Source organism: Crocodylus porosus, unplaced genomic scaffold, assembly GCF_001723895.1.
Source record: "Crocodylus porosus isolate Cpor-Errol unplaced genomic scaffold, CroPor_comp1, whole genome shotgun sequence".
In the NCBI taxonomy this organism is placed as follows: Eukaryota; Metazoa; Chordata; order Crocodylia; family Crocodylidae; genus Crocodylus; species Crocodylus porosus.
In genome coordinates, this window is record NW_017728949.1 from 44,437,218 (window position 1) to 44,449,699 (window position 12,482).

Sequence of the window (12,482 nt, forward strand, 5' to 3'; positions counted from 1 at the left end):
ATGTGGCACTGGTCAGGCTGCAGTTGGAGTACTGCGTCCAGTTCTGGGCGCCGCACTTCTAGAGGGATGTGGACAACGTGGAGAGGGTCCAAAGGAGGGCCACTCACATGATCGGGGGCAGCAAGGCAGGCCCTACGAGGAGAGGCTACAGGACCTGAACCTGTTCAGCCTCCACAAGATAAGGCTGAGGGGGGATCTAGTGGCCTGTTAAAAACTAGTCAGGGGGGATCAGCAGGCACTGGGGAAGCCCCTGTTCCCCCAAGCACTGCCAGGAGTGACCAGGAATAACAGTCACAAGCTGGAAGAGGGCAGGTTTAGCCTAGATATCAGGAGGCGCTACTTCACCGTCAGGGCGGCTAGGATCTGGAACCAACTTCCAAGAGAAGTGGTGCTGGCTCCTGCCCTGGGGGTCTTTAAGAGGAGGTTAGATGAATACCTTGGTGGGGTCATTTGATCCCAGTAATCTTTCCTGCCATGGCAGGGGGTCGGACTAGATGATCTACTCAGGTCCCTTCCGACCCTAGAAACTATGAAACTATAAACCTCATAAATCTGGATACCAAAAATCCAGAATTATCAACAATCTGGCACTTCTTCCACCACCACTTGCCTTGCCCTCCTGGATGGGGATGGGGAAGCTTCCATACGGCGACTGCCACTGCCATTCACCTCCCCACAGCGCCACCCCACATGCAGCTGCTGCTTCAGGACCTGTCGCCACTACTCTCCCCTCCTAACCCCCTGCCACACTCTATGACCGGCTGCCAGGCTGGTTTTAAAAAAAATGGCATTTTCAAATTTCCAGCAAGCACTTGGTCCCAAGCATGCTGGATTTATGAAGCTATACTGTATTAAAATTGTAACAGAGCACACCTTGGAGTAGAGCTGTAGTAGAGCTGTGCTTCAGTCGCCAATTCGATTCCAAGGAGATTTGGCCAATTCAGCAGCTGAATATCCAAATCGAATTAGGAGACCCATTAAAAACTCCAAATTGAATCCAAAGCCTCTGAATCAATTTGGAAAAGATTCGGATCAGCCGGGGACAGGTAGGCACAGCCAGGCGGTTGCAGGTTCTCTTGCAGCTCCTCTGGCTGTGCCTGCCTCTCCCTAGGCTGAGGGAGCCACAGAAGAAGACCCCATGGCTGTGCCCGGCCCCATCCCCCACCAGCCCCAGCCTCCCCATACTTTAAAAAAAAAAAAAAAAAAAAAAGCTCACCAGCTGCAGCAGCACAATTGGGGCTGCTGGGGGGCTCATGGTAGAGCCCCCCTGTGCAGCACAGGGCAGTGGGGATCGCCCCACCCCCCAGCACCCATGCAGCAGCTACCCCATGGTGCAGGTATACCATGGCTCAGGAGGGTATTGTGCACTGCCTGGGAGCTGGGGGTCACTGGGGCTGAGCAGTGCCGGGCTCCAGCTGACACATGGAGCCACCCCAGCTCCCAGACAGCACATGACACCCTGACAAGCCACGCTGCACCTGCGCAATGTGACAGCTGCCACGCAGATACCAAGCGAAGGAGAGCATCTCTCTGCCCCCCACTACCCCATACTGCACAGGGGGGCTCTATTATGAGCCCCTAATCGCTACTGCCAGATCCAGTGAGTGTGGGGCTTTTATTAAAAAAAAAAAAGTGCCGGGAGACTGGGCTGGGTGGGGGAAGGGGCTGGGTGGGACAGCCATAGGCGCTTCTCCTGTGGTATGTCCAGTTGTGCCTGCCTCTGCCCCATCGGGAGGAGCTGCAGGAGAAGCCCCCACGGGTACCCTGCCTGGCACCATTCCCTGCCAGGCCTCAGCCTCCCTGCACTTAAAAAAAGCCCCACACTTACCAGCTACAGCAGCGCAATCGGGGCCTCTGGGAGCTCGTGGCAGAGCCCCCCCGTGCAGCATGGGGCAGTGGGGATTGCACACCCCCCTGCAAGCAGCTGCCCCATGGCGCAGGTACAGCGCATAGCACGGTTCAGCAGGGGACCATGTGGGAGCTGGAGCAGCTCCAGCAGTTACCCAGAGCCCAGCACCACTCAGCCCCAGCTCCCAGACAGCGTGCAGTGCCCTGCCAAGCCACGCTGCACCCGCGCCATGGGGCAGCTGCTGCATGGGTGCTAGGCGGGGGTGATCCCTGTTGCCCCCAACTGTCCCACGCTGTGCAGGGCGGGGGACAGGGGAGCTCTGCCACAACCCTTCAAAGGCCCTGATCCCTGCTGCCAGAGCTGGGGAGTGTGGGGCTTTTGTTTTGCGCTTTTTTTTTTTTTTGCTTTTTTCTGATAATTTGGCCAATAAACACTCGTGCATGTATGCAGCCATAGCATTGCACGCAGGCAGCAAGGAACACAGCCCAGCAACATAGAGAGCTGTATGCAGCTGGTAAGTCTGTTGTGGTGAAAGGGGATGGGGAAGGGAAGGGGCGTGGAGGGGGTCAGATCAACACCCCCCACAGTGAGGGAGGAGTAGGGCTGGAGCTGATGTAGGCGGTGTCCATCGGGGTGAAGCAGGTGAGGGATGGAGCTGCTGCTTGTCTGGCGGCTCCCACCACTGCCCCCGCTGCTCATCCAGGAGGGCACAGGGGGAGGTGGGGGAGGGCATGTGCCTCCGGATCTGCAAGGGATGGGCCGGCCAGGCTGCAGCTGCGAGCTGGGGCCAGGGGCTGTGCTTGGGGTGGGTGGCGGCTTGGGAGGGGCCTATGGGGAGGAGGGGCTGCAGCCACTCCAAATTTCACCATAGCCCCCTCCCAGCACTGCCACCGCCCACCCCGAGTGTATTGCAGTGTGGCCCCAACCCATCTGGCCCACCCCATGTAGATCCAGGGGTATGCACCCCCGCCCTGTGCCCTCCCAGACAAGCAGCAAGAGCCACTGAATGAGTGGCATGTAGGAGCAGGAGCCACACACCCCCAGGACGAGCCATGGCTCTGTCCCACACCTGCCCCGCCAGAGCCTACCCCAGCTCCATTCCTTCCCTCACTGTGGGGGGCATTGATTTGCTTTTCCCAAATCCCTTCCCTCACTCTCCACTTTCACCACAACTGACTTACCAGCTGGACTCAGCTGTATCGGAAATTGGATCAGCATCAGGTAATAAGCTTCCTTGAAAATCGACTATTAGTATCGGCTCCCAAAATGTCTATCAGTGCACCCCTAAGCAGAAGCATAAGAGAGAATGATGCCAGTAAAGCATTTGTGACTAGCTAGTTCTATTTCTCAAGACAGACAAGAGGGGCAATTTCTTTCCATGAAAATAGTGCTGCTGTTCCCACTGAATGAGTGAACACCTTTAGAGCTTGGCACGAAGTTGTTGTAATTGAGAACATAATGGAATATACAACAATTAATTTCAACTTCTTCTGGTACCAGAAAAGTTGATTTTTTTTCTCATAGATTATTAATCTAAATTAATTCTTCCCTCTCTTCTACTAGTCCCATCTTTGTTCTTTGCTATGCTTACTTCTACACAAGGAAATATTACTATCCTCATTTGCTAAATGGCCATTTTTTATTATTTACTTCCTTAAACCTCATCTGGGTCAGGTTGCCTACAAATAACATTTTTTAAACATTTCTACAACTAAAAGACTCATCATCATGTTATTCTAACTTTCATCCGTCCTCATTCAGGAGCTGCCTAGGTTTATGTTACTTCTAAAATTAGGCCACATCTGTGCACTGAAAACTGTTCAGGCAAAACTGTGCACCTATATATAACTGCATTGGTTTCAACAGTCATAGTTTTATTACCAAGAACTCCTGTGCAGGGCTATCTAAGCTGAACCAGAAGACATCTGGTTGATTTTGACACAGCATGCAAGCTAGGAATACTTCTTCCTTAGGTATAATTTGTCCAGAAAGTGGGAAAAAGAGGAAATGATGTTGCCTTTTATATAGAAGAGATGTACACTTGTTCCAGTGTACACTGCAAAGCATGAAGCAAGTAAACCTGTTGAAAGCCTCTGGTCAAGTGGGGGAGAACAAGGGTGATGTCATGGTGGGCACCTGCTACAGACCAAACTAGGGGGATGGGGTGATTGCACTTTTCCAAACAACTAACTAAAATATCCAAGTTGCAGGGGTTGGTGCTCATGGGTGACTTTAATTACGAAAACATCTGCTAGGAGGATAGTGCAGGAGAATGCGGGCAGCCCAAGAAAGTTCCTGGAGTGTTTTGGTAATAACTTTTTGGTACAGGTGGTAGAGAAGCCAAGTAGGGAGGAAGCTGTTCTCAATTTTCTTCCCATAAACAGGGAGGAATTAGTCAAGAATGTGAAGGTAGAAGGCAAGTTGGCTGACAATGAGCATGAAATGATAAGAGTTCAAGATCCTAAGGAAAGGAAGGAGTGAAACAAAATAAAAAGACTGGACTTCATAAAATCAGATTTTAACTAACTGAAAGAACTGGTGTGTGGGAGCCTATCGGAGGCAAGTCTGAGGGAGAAAAGGCATCCAGGAGAGCTGGCTCTCCTTCAAAAAGACCTTATTAAGTGTGCAAGTGCAGTCTAGGCTTATTCAAAGAAAGGATGAGAAGTGCAGCAGGAGACCAGCCTTGCTAAATAGTAAACTCTTCAAGAAACTGAAACTGAAAATGGAATTCTACAAGAAGTGGAACCTGGCCATAATATATTACTAGGGATGAGGTTAAGAAGGGTGCCTCAAATCTAAAAAGGTTGAGAACCACCGGTCTAAATTAAACTACTATAGGGTAGATCCATAGGTGGTTAGATCTTTGTGCTTAAACGTAATCATCAATTGCTTAATGTCTAATAAGGAGACAGAATTAAGAGGGATCTGTCCTGGTTCTACCATCATTTAGTATCTCCATTAACTATTTGCAGGATGGGATTGAATGCACATCTAGCAAATTTATAGATGACACTAAGATAAGTAGAGTTGCAGACATCCTGGAAGTTAGGATTACAACAGGATTGGACTGGGATTAGGATTTAAACAACCTTGATAAACTGGAGAAATGATCCAAAATTAATTAAACAAGATGAACATGGGCCACCAATGTGGGGATGTGGTCAGGAAGGCCAACTGCACCTTGTCATGCATCCACAGATGCAACACGAGCAGGTCCAAGGAGGTGATCCTCCCGCTCTGTGCAACACTGGTCAGGCCACAGTTGGAGTACTGTGTTCAGTTCTGGGTGCTGCACTTCAAGAGGGATATGGACAACATGGAGAGAGTCCAGAGGAGGGCCACTCGCATGATCAGGGGGCAGCAGGGCAGGCCTTATGAGGGGAGGCTATGGGACCTAAACCTGTTCAGCCTCCACAAGAGAAGGCTGAGAAGGGATCTGGTGACCTCCTATAAACTTGCAAAGAGGGACCAGCAAGCAACAGAAGAGTCCCTGTTCCCCCAAGCACTACCAGGGTAACAAGGAACAACAGCCATAAGTTGACTGAGAGCAGATTCAGGCTAGATATCAGGAGACACTATTTCACTGTCAGGGTGGCTAGAAGCTAGAACCAACTTCCAAGAGAAGTGGTGCTTGCTCCTACCCCAGGGGTCTTCAAAAGGAGGCTAGACAGCCACCTAGCTGAGGTCATTTGACCCCAGCATCCTTTCCTGCCCATGGCAGGGGGTCGCACTTGATGATCCGCTTAGGTCCCTTCTGACCCTACCAACTGTGAAACAAAGTTCAGTGCAGAAAAGTATGACATTCTGCACTCAATATGGAACAACTGCATGTAAAAATACAGACTGGGGAATGACTAGCTACACTGCAACACTGGAGGAAAAAACCTGAGAGTTACAGTGGATCATAAACGGAATACAAACCAACAGTGTGCTCTTGCTGCAAAAAAGACAATTGCATACTGGGTGGTATTAACAGGACTATCACTGATAAATCAAGGGGAGGAATTATGCTTCCTTTCTATATGTTACTGGTGAGGTGTCACCTGGTATCTAGTTTTGAGACTCAAACTTCAAGAGGGAGGCAGACAAACTAGTAAACTGTGTCCAGAGAAGTAAATTAGTCCAGTGAAGATCAACAAAATGATTACAAGCCTGGGAAACATGCTTTAGGAAAGACTGGGAAAATGGGTTATTTAGTCCAAGGAAGAAAAGACTAATAGAAGTGCTGAAAATAGTCTTCAAATACCTGACACAGCAAGTTATACAGAGGATGGTTGGTGGCAGACTACTTTTAGTGGCTGCAGGGAACAGGACAGGGAGCAAGAAACTTCCCCACTTAGGTTTCCTTGTACATTTGATACCTGGAACAACTTCTGACCCTCGTCTTTTAAAATCATGGAAGAAAAACCACTGCTCAACAAGTTGAAACAAACTTGACTATGTATATATTGTTTAACTCCCAAAGCAAAAAGCAGCTCAGTGAATTCAGTGTATTTATTATATGCAGACTATCCAAAAAAAATAGAATAGTTCCAAGCTCTATATCACCATGTGTATGGGATGGCAATGCTTATTTTTGTTTTAAAATCTTTTTCAAAACCTAACCAAAACAAAAAAACGCAAACCAGAACTCACGGTCTATTTCCAAAAATGTATAGCCACATGAACAGACACAATGGAAGCCAGAATTTAGGAAACAAACATCTAGTTGGAAACTGGCAGTTAAAAGGCTGCACAAAACCACATTTCACCCATACTACTACTTCTTAATGCAATTCTATATTTGATGGAAGTTTGTATCTGCACACAAAAATAATATTTTTCAGTAATTTAACTTTCCTTTTGCAGACTGACCTGGAAACTAGTTCTCACTGAAGCCAGGGAAATGTCAAGCTATGAAGTTCAGCAAGTGGAGGTGTTTTCTGTAAGATTATTCCAAAACACAGATGAAGAAAATTTGCTCAGACTTTCCAAATACTTTTTAAATCTGAGCATAAAGATAGAAATTGCTAGTTATAAAGGTTTTTTTCCAGAGTTTATTAACAGAAGGAAGTATAATGAAAATCAAAACGCTGCTCACACAAAAATATTACTTTCACTTATATTACACCTCCAGAAAATGTATGTTTCCTACAATTAAAATTAATAAGAGTTACATACTGTTGATTGTGTACTATCACTCCATGTTGCAAAATTTTTATATAGAGTAATATTTAAAAATATCATCTCTCACCATTCCTCCTTCCTTTTGTCTTTTTTAACCACTTTTTCACCAAAAATCTATGAACCTAATATCTTAAATTTATTCCCCCACTTCCTGTCTCCTCCCACATACCTTCACTGCCAGCTTCTCATTAATTCCAAAACACATGAGGCTTAAAAAAATTATCAGGCACCAAATGGACACAGCATTAATCGACTATCCAAAGCTCGATATGAAAGATTCTCCAACGCGCACACACCCACAACGGGCAGAAAAAGTGCTGCTAAGACAACCCATCTCTTCCTAACCCTCCTCTTCCAAGAAAGGGGAAGATATTAGTATTCCAACCAAAGGGTTCAGGGATTCCATCCTTCAGAAATGCTTCATAGTGTCAGGGTGTTGCACAAAGTCTACACTTCAAATTCTTTCTTAGTCTAGCTATATCTAAGATCTATACCAGCAAAGCACTACTGAAATAGATGTCGCTATACTGACCAACTTACACTTCGTATCAATTCAGTAAAGCCACTTTTGATGAGCTTGATGAACAGAGGCTTGCAAGTAAACACACAAAGGTGTTTACTCAAGGAAATTTCCCAATCATGAACAAGTTGATTTCTCAGTTTTCAGTCACAGGCTCGCCCCTTCGCATAGTAACGGTTAGAGAAGCTGGAACCTTCAGTTGTGGATGCCACTGTATGACGTCCCTTACAAAAATGTACCTGGAACGAAGCAAAACTACCTGGCTCAAATAAGCTTATGTAGGAAGGCCTCTTCTGCAGAAAGCCCAAGGTAAACATGAGAAAACACAAATATGAGTGCCTAAAAGCAGAGCACAGAGGGAATGTGAAATAAAAGGGCAGTAGAGATGTTGCTGCCAGGCTGGTCCAGGAACGAGGCCAGGGCAAGGGACTGTCATGGTAAAGGGGGGGGTCGGGCTCAGTCTCCGTCGTCCAAACATCCGTGGATGCCACAACTTCAAAACGCTTCTGTGAAGGGGCTGGTCACTCAGTGGTCTGAGGCCGTTACAAAGCGGGCAAAAGAGGCAGCAAACGAGCGCTGAACGTGCCTGAGCCGGACACGTCCTGTCCCGGGAGGCAGGACACACATGTGCTCCCTCCGGCTGTTGCGCCGCAGAAGTTTCCCTCAGCGCCGGGGCTCCTGCTGCGCAGAACATGTCCGCGGGAGCCTGGGCCTGGCGCTGGCCCTCCCGCCGCCCTGAGCCGCGCCCCCGCCGGCACTGAGGCCATGTGGCGCCCGCCGCTCAGGAGAGCGCTCATTCAAACTCCGGCGCGTGGCCGGGCCCCGCTGCAGCGGGGGGGTAGCGGCCCGCGCCAAGGGAAACACGGGCCCAGGCCCACGCGGACACCGGGGTTGCGGCGTGGGGCGGGCCGGCGCCGTCCCCCAGCTCCCGCGCGACTCCCGTCCGGCCCGGCCCTCCACAGCAAAGGCCGAGCCGAGTCGCCCCGGCCCCTTCCTCCAGCGACCCCGCTGCCCCCCTCGGGGCGAGTCCCAGCCGATGCAGCCCCGCACCCGGCGCTCACCCGCGCGGGGCCGGCCCGCTCCGCCGCTCACCGCCTCGCCGCCGCCGCCATGTTGGGAGCTGGTGCGGCGCAGACTGCGTCAGTGGGAGGAGAGGGCGGCGCGCGGAGGGCCGAGCCGAGCCGAGCCGGGCTGGGCCTGGCCTGGCCGCAGCTGCGGGACCCGAGCGGGCGAAGGGAGGGAGGCCGCACTCTGGCCTTGTGGTGCTGGAGGCGGCGGTGGGCAGGCAGGAGGCGCCAGCACCTCTCCCGTTACTGCCGGCGCCGCGGCGGCACCTCTGGAGGCCTGGCGCTGGCTAGGGGCAGAAATGACTGCCCTGCCCTGCCCTACCTTGCCAGGCAGCACGGGCACCCCTGAAGCCTGCAAGTCTGCCCTTGTACAACGCCGACCGCCACACAGCGCTGGAGTGGCCCCGTGAGGCAGGAGCAATGCCACGGGGAAGTTCCTCGAATAAAAAATATCACCCCCCCCCCCACCACCACCACAGATACACACACATAACCCCCTTCTCCCGGGGGTGGTGGATGTGGCCCAGAACGTAAAGGTGGGAGACGTGGGGAGGACAAACTCCCTGCTAACCCCTCAGTCCCAGGGGACCTTCCTGCCAGCGGCCAGGATCAGAGGGAGTTGATCATCACTCATCTATTAGCAGCCACAAGATAACCTTTGCCAAAGGCTGGAAGAAAAGTTGCATGGGTGTTTTTTTAAAAGTTTGGGAAGTTTTAGTGACAGCAAAGATGTCCTATGAAGTCAGGGGCCTACAGGAAAAAAGACATAAAGATGTGGACTTGGGTGGAAATTTTTGGAATCTGCTAAAAATGTCCTCATGCCTCTAAACTGGAAAATTTGAAAAACATCTTTGAATTCAGTGCGAGTTCTATGAGCTAATGCTTAAGAATACATTTAAAATTTAAAAGCAGAGATGAATAAAAGATAATGGGATTTGTATTATGCAGAGTTCTAGGGAAAAGGAGGTGGTGAATTATTATATAGAGAAGCACAAAAGATCAACACTGATGGAAATATAAAGGAGATGTCAGAGACTGAAAGAAAGACGGAAACAAGACTTCTGTGGACTTTGATTTGGGTTATGGCAACACTGTTGATAGAAGATAAACACCCGTCTTTAACTATATTTTAGGGGACTGGATATGTCTTTAAATGTTAAACCTGTATTTGACAAGTTGGATTCATTAATACATAACCTTTTTTAAAAAACCCTTGTGTCTACCACACAACAGGGATGTTGTCTATATGGCTCTTGTTCAGCCAAATTTGGAGTCCGGTTCTTGGCACCTTTGTACCACAAATACACCCACGAAGTGTTCTGTGAAGAATAAGGAAAATGCACATGGACTAGGGGGGAGTATTTATAAAAAGGGAAATAAGAAAACTCTACAAATACATGATAGGTTGAGAGAACTGGGAGAAGAGTCACGGGGGCCCTAATTAAGGCTCTGAAGGAAAAAGTTAAGAAAGAGGAAAACCTACAGATGATTTCCTGCCAGTTCAGCTAAGTAGGCTCATTACATGGTTACACTGATCATTTTTAAAAAAAAATTTAAAAATACATTTTGACTACAGATGTTTAAAATAATATTAATTCCAGTACATTTAACTCAAGCCCCTCAGTTTCCTGTGTGGGTCTTTTTAATACCTGTCTTGTATTTGATCTTTTGTCAGTTAAATTTTAGCATATTTGAGTCATAAGTGTAGTCTTGAGAGTTTGTGTGTGTATTCTAGGGAGCCCTAGGCTTCCTAACATCTACTAGAGAAAGGGATCATGGTATGCAAAGGGCATAATACAAGAATCAGCTATAAGACTACACGTTATTTTTCCCACAAGACTTCTTCCCCACTCAGTGCATGGGATCTCTGAGGATTAATATAGGACACAGGACTAGTCAAGCCCAGTCTTTTGCTGTCACAGACAACCTGTTACATGATCCCATCCATACACTTAACAAAAGTACAGTTTAAAACTTTTTAACTTGTTTCCTTCCACTGCTATTGAGAGAATACCACTCTTCTGGTATACTTAATTTCTATGCTAATTTTATTAATGGACATTTGATACCAAATTATACCAATGTATTTTAGTTTTTCTTTTTACCTCTTTGGCGTTTACCCCTGTGATATTTTTATAGAAAACAAAGACATTTTCTTTTAGTACATGTTGCAGAGCAAGCCAAACTTTTTCTTCCTAATAGCCTTTCTCAGCATCTCATTCCAGTTTGAATGAGTTTTTCTGGAACATGAGCACATAAATGGTTACCCATGTTAGTCTGAAGTGTTAACTACTTTGTTCATCTCAATTGATCTAATCAACCTGCTTAGTATCTCTCTTAGCAGCATCCTCTCCCCTTGTCCCTTTCTCTTCTACACATAAACTTTTATTTCTGCCAGTTCATTTATAACATCTGACAAAAGCTACTGCTTGCAAAAGCTCATGCCTCTGAACCAGTTAGTCTTTAAGGTGCCACCTTGGAAGTGAGTGACCAGAACTGAACTATAATCCAGATGAGGCCTTACTAATACTTTTACAGCAGCATGAATACTTGCTTCTCTTTACTGGAAATAACTCAGATGTTAACATCTTGAGGTGATTTTTGCTTTTTTCACAGCCACAGGGCATCAATAGCTCACAGTCAGTCACCTTGTCATCTGCTAATGTACTCCAGCCTTTTATTGTTCCTCAGATGCATGACCCTGCATTTTTAGTATTAAATTTCAGCTCCTAATTTTTTAGGACTAGCGGCGGGCAGAGGCCATCATTCTAGCAAGCTAGGCTGTTGTGAATGGGGAAGATATACTGTTGTATAGAGCAGTATTTCTCAACCATGGGTAATGACCCAAAAGTGGGTCGCAAGAATATATGAAAGGGTTGTGAACAAACTTTAAAAATGGGTCAGCAAACTTTAAAAACTGATTCTGCTTTAAAGGAGAAAAACATGGGAAACCGTGGCTTTTCCCTTGCAGGCTGGCAGAGTTCCAACCTACAAGGGGCTCCTCATGCTCCACAAACCCACCCCCTGCCCCACACACTTGTGGGGCTGGTGCTCACAGTAATTCAGTTCTTCCTGTATGATACTTTACACCTTTTCTTTATTAATACATCTTTCAACATTGTATCATCAGCAAATTTACTGAACACTCATACCTCACATGCCAAAATAAATACTGAAAAGAATAAGTTCAGGCACAAGACCAAACCTAGTGTAAACCCCCCTCCAGTCCATTAAATCCTCCTTTCTAAAAATCCACTGGACAATTTTTTTACTAATCCCCACCTTCCCCAGTTTAATGGTACTATATAACGGTGGGAGCCAACCTTTTTGGCAGGAAAGCTACAAATCTGCCCACTACCTGCTCCAAGTGCCACTTGACCTTCTCCCCCTGCTCAGTCTCCTGCTCTGCTTTCTGCTTCCTTTCCTATACTTCCTGCCCTATCTGCTGCCTGTCCCCGCTGCAAGGTATCCTGTGCCACACATACACGGTGCCCGTGCCACTTGCAGCACCTGTGCTGCAGGCTGACCCTATACTATGCTTTACAGAAGCCTGCACAGATTAGGTTTACCACATCTCTGATTTTGTGATGAGTGCCAGACAAAAGTGAATGAGTACATCAATAATCTGTCTTTGGAAAAGGGGTTGATTTGCATTGGGTAAATAAAGCACGAAGCTATAGGCTAAGCAATGAAGGTAAAGCAAAATATTGAGGCCTAGGCCCTGTAGAAAAACTTTGATATTCGCTGGTACATGAAGATGGATCTCAAAATAGGTATGTACCAAACAACTGAATGAAGGTTACACAGAAAAACTCAGTTTTGGCTTTTTGAGTCTTTTGGGTGCTTGACTTGGGAGTGTGGAGTGCTTCTCTAGTTTGTG

At 47.6% G+C, this 12,482-nt stretch overlaps 1 protein-coding gene across 4 annotated transcripts in view; it reads right to left on the reverse strand.

Moving 5' to 3' along the window:
* The window catches only part of PPIG (peptidylprolyl isomerase G), a 50,981-nt gene extending 42,289 nt beyond the window's left edge, over positions 1-8,692 (reverse strand). The window contains exons 1-3 of one of the 4 annotated variants that reach the window (XM_019554174.1): positions 8,597-8,673; positions 7,556-7,774; positions 6,704-6,771 (exon numbers count right to left, since the gene is read on the reverse strand). The gene's annotated coding sequence lies outside the window, so the exon portion shown is untranslated. Of the gene's footprint in view, positions 1-6,703; positions 6,837-7,555; positions 7,775-8,596 lie in introns of all 4 variants that reach the window. The other 3 variants (XM_019554173.1, XM_019554177.1, XM_019554175.1) reach the window with 3 other exon arrangements.
* Positions 8,693-12,482: the final 3,790 nt, after the last annotated feature.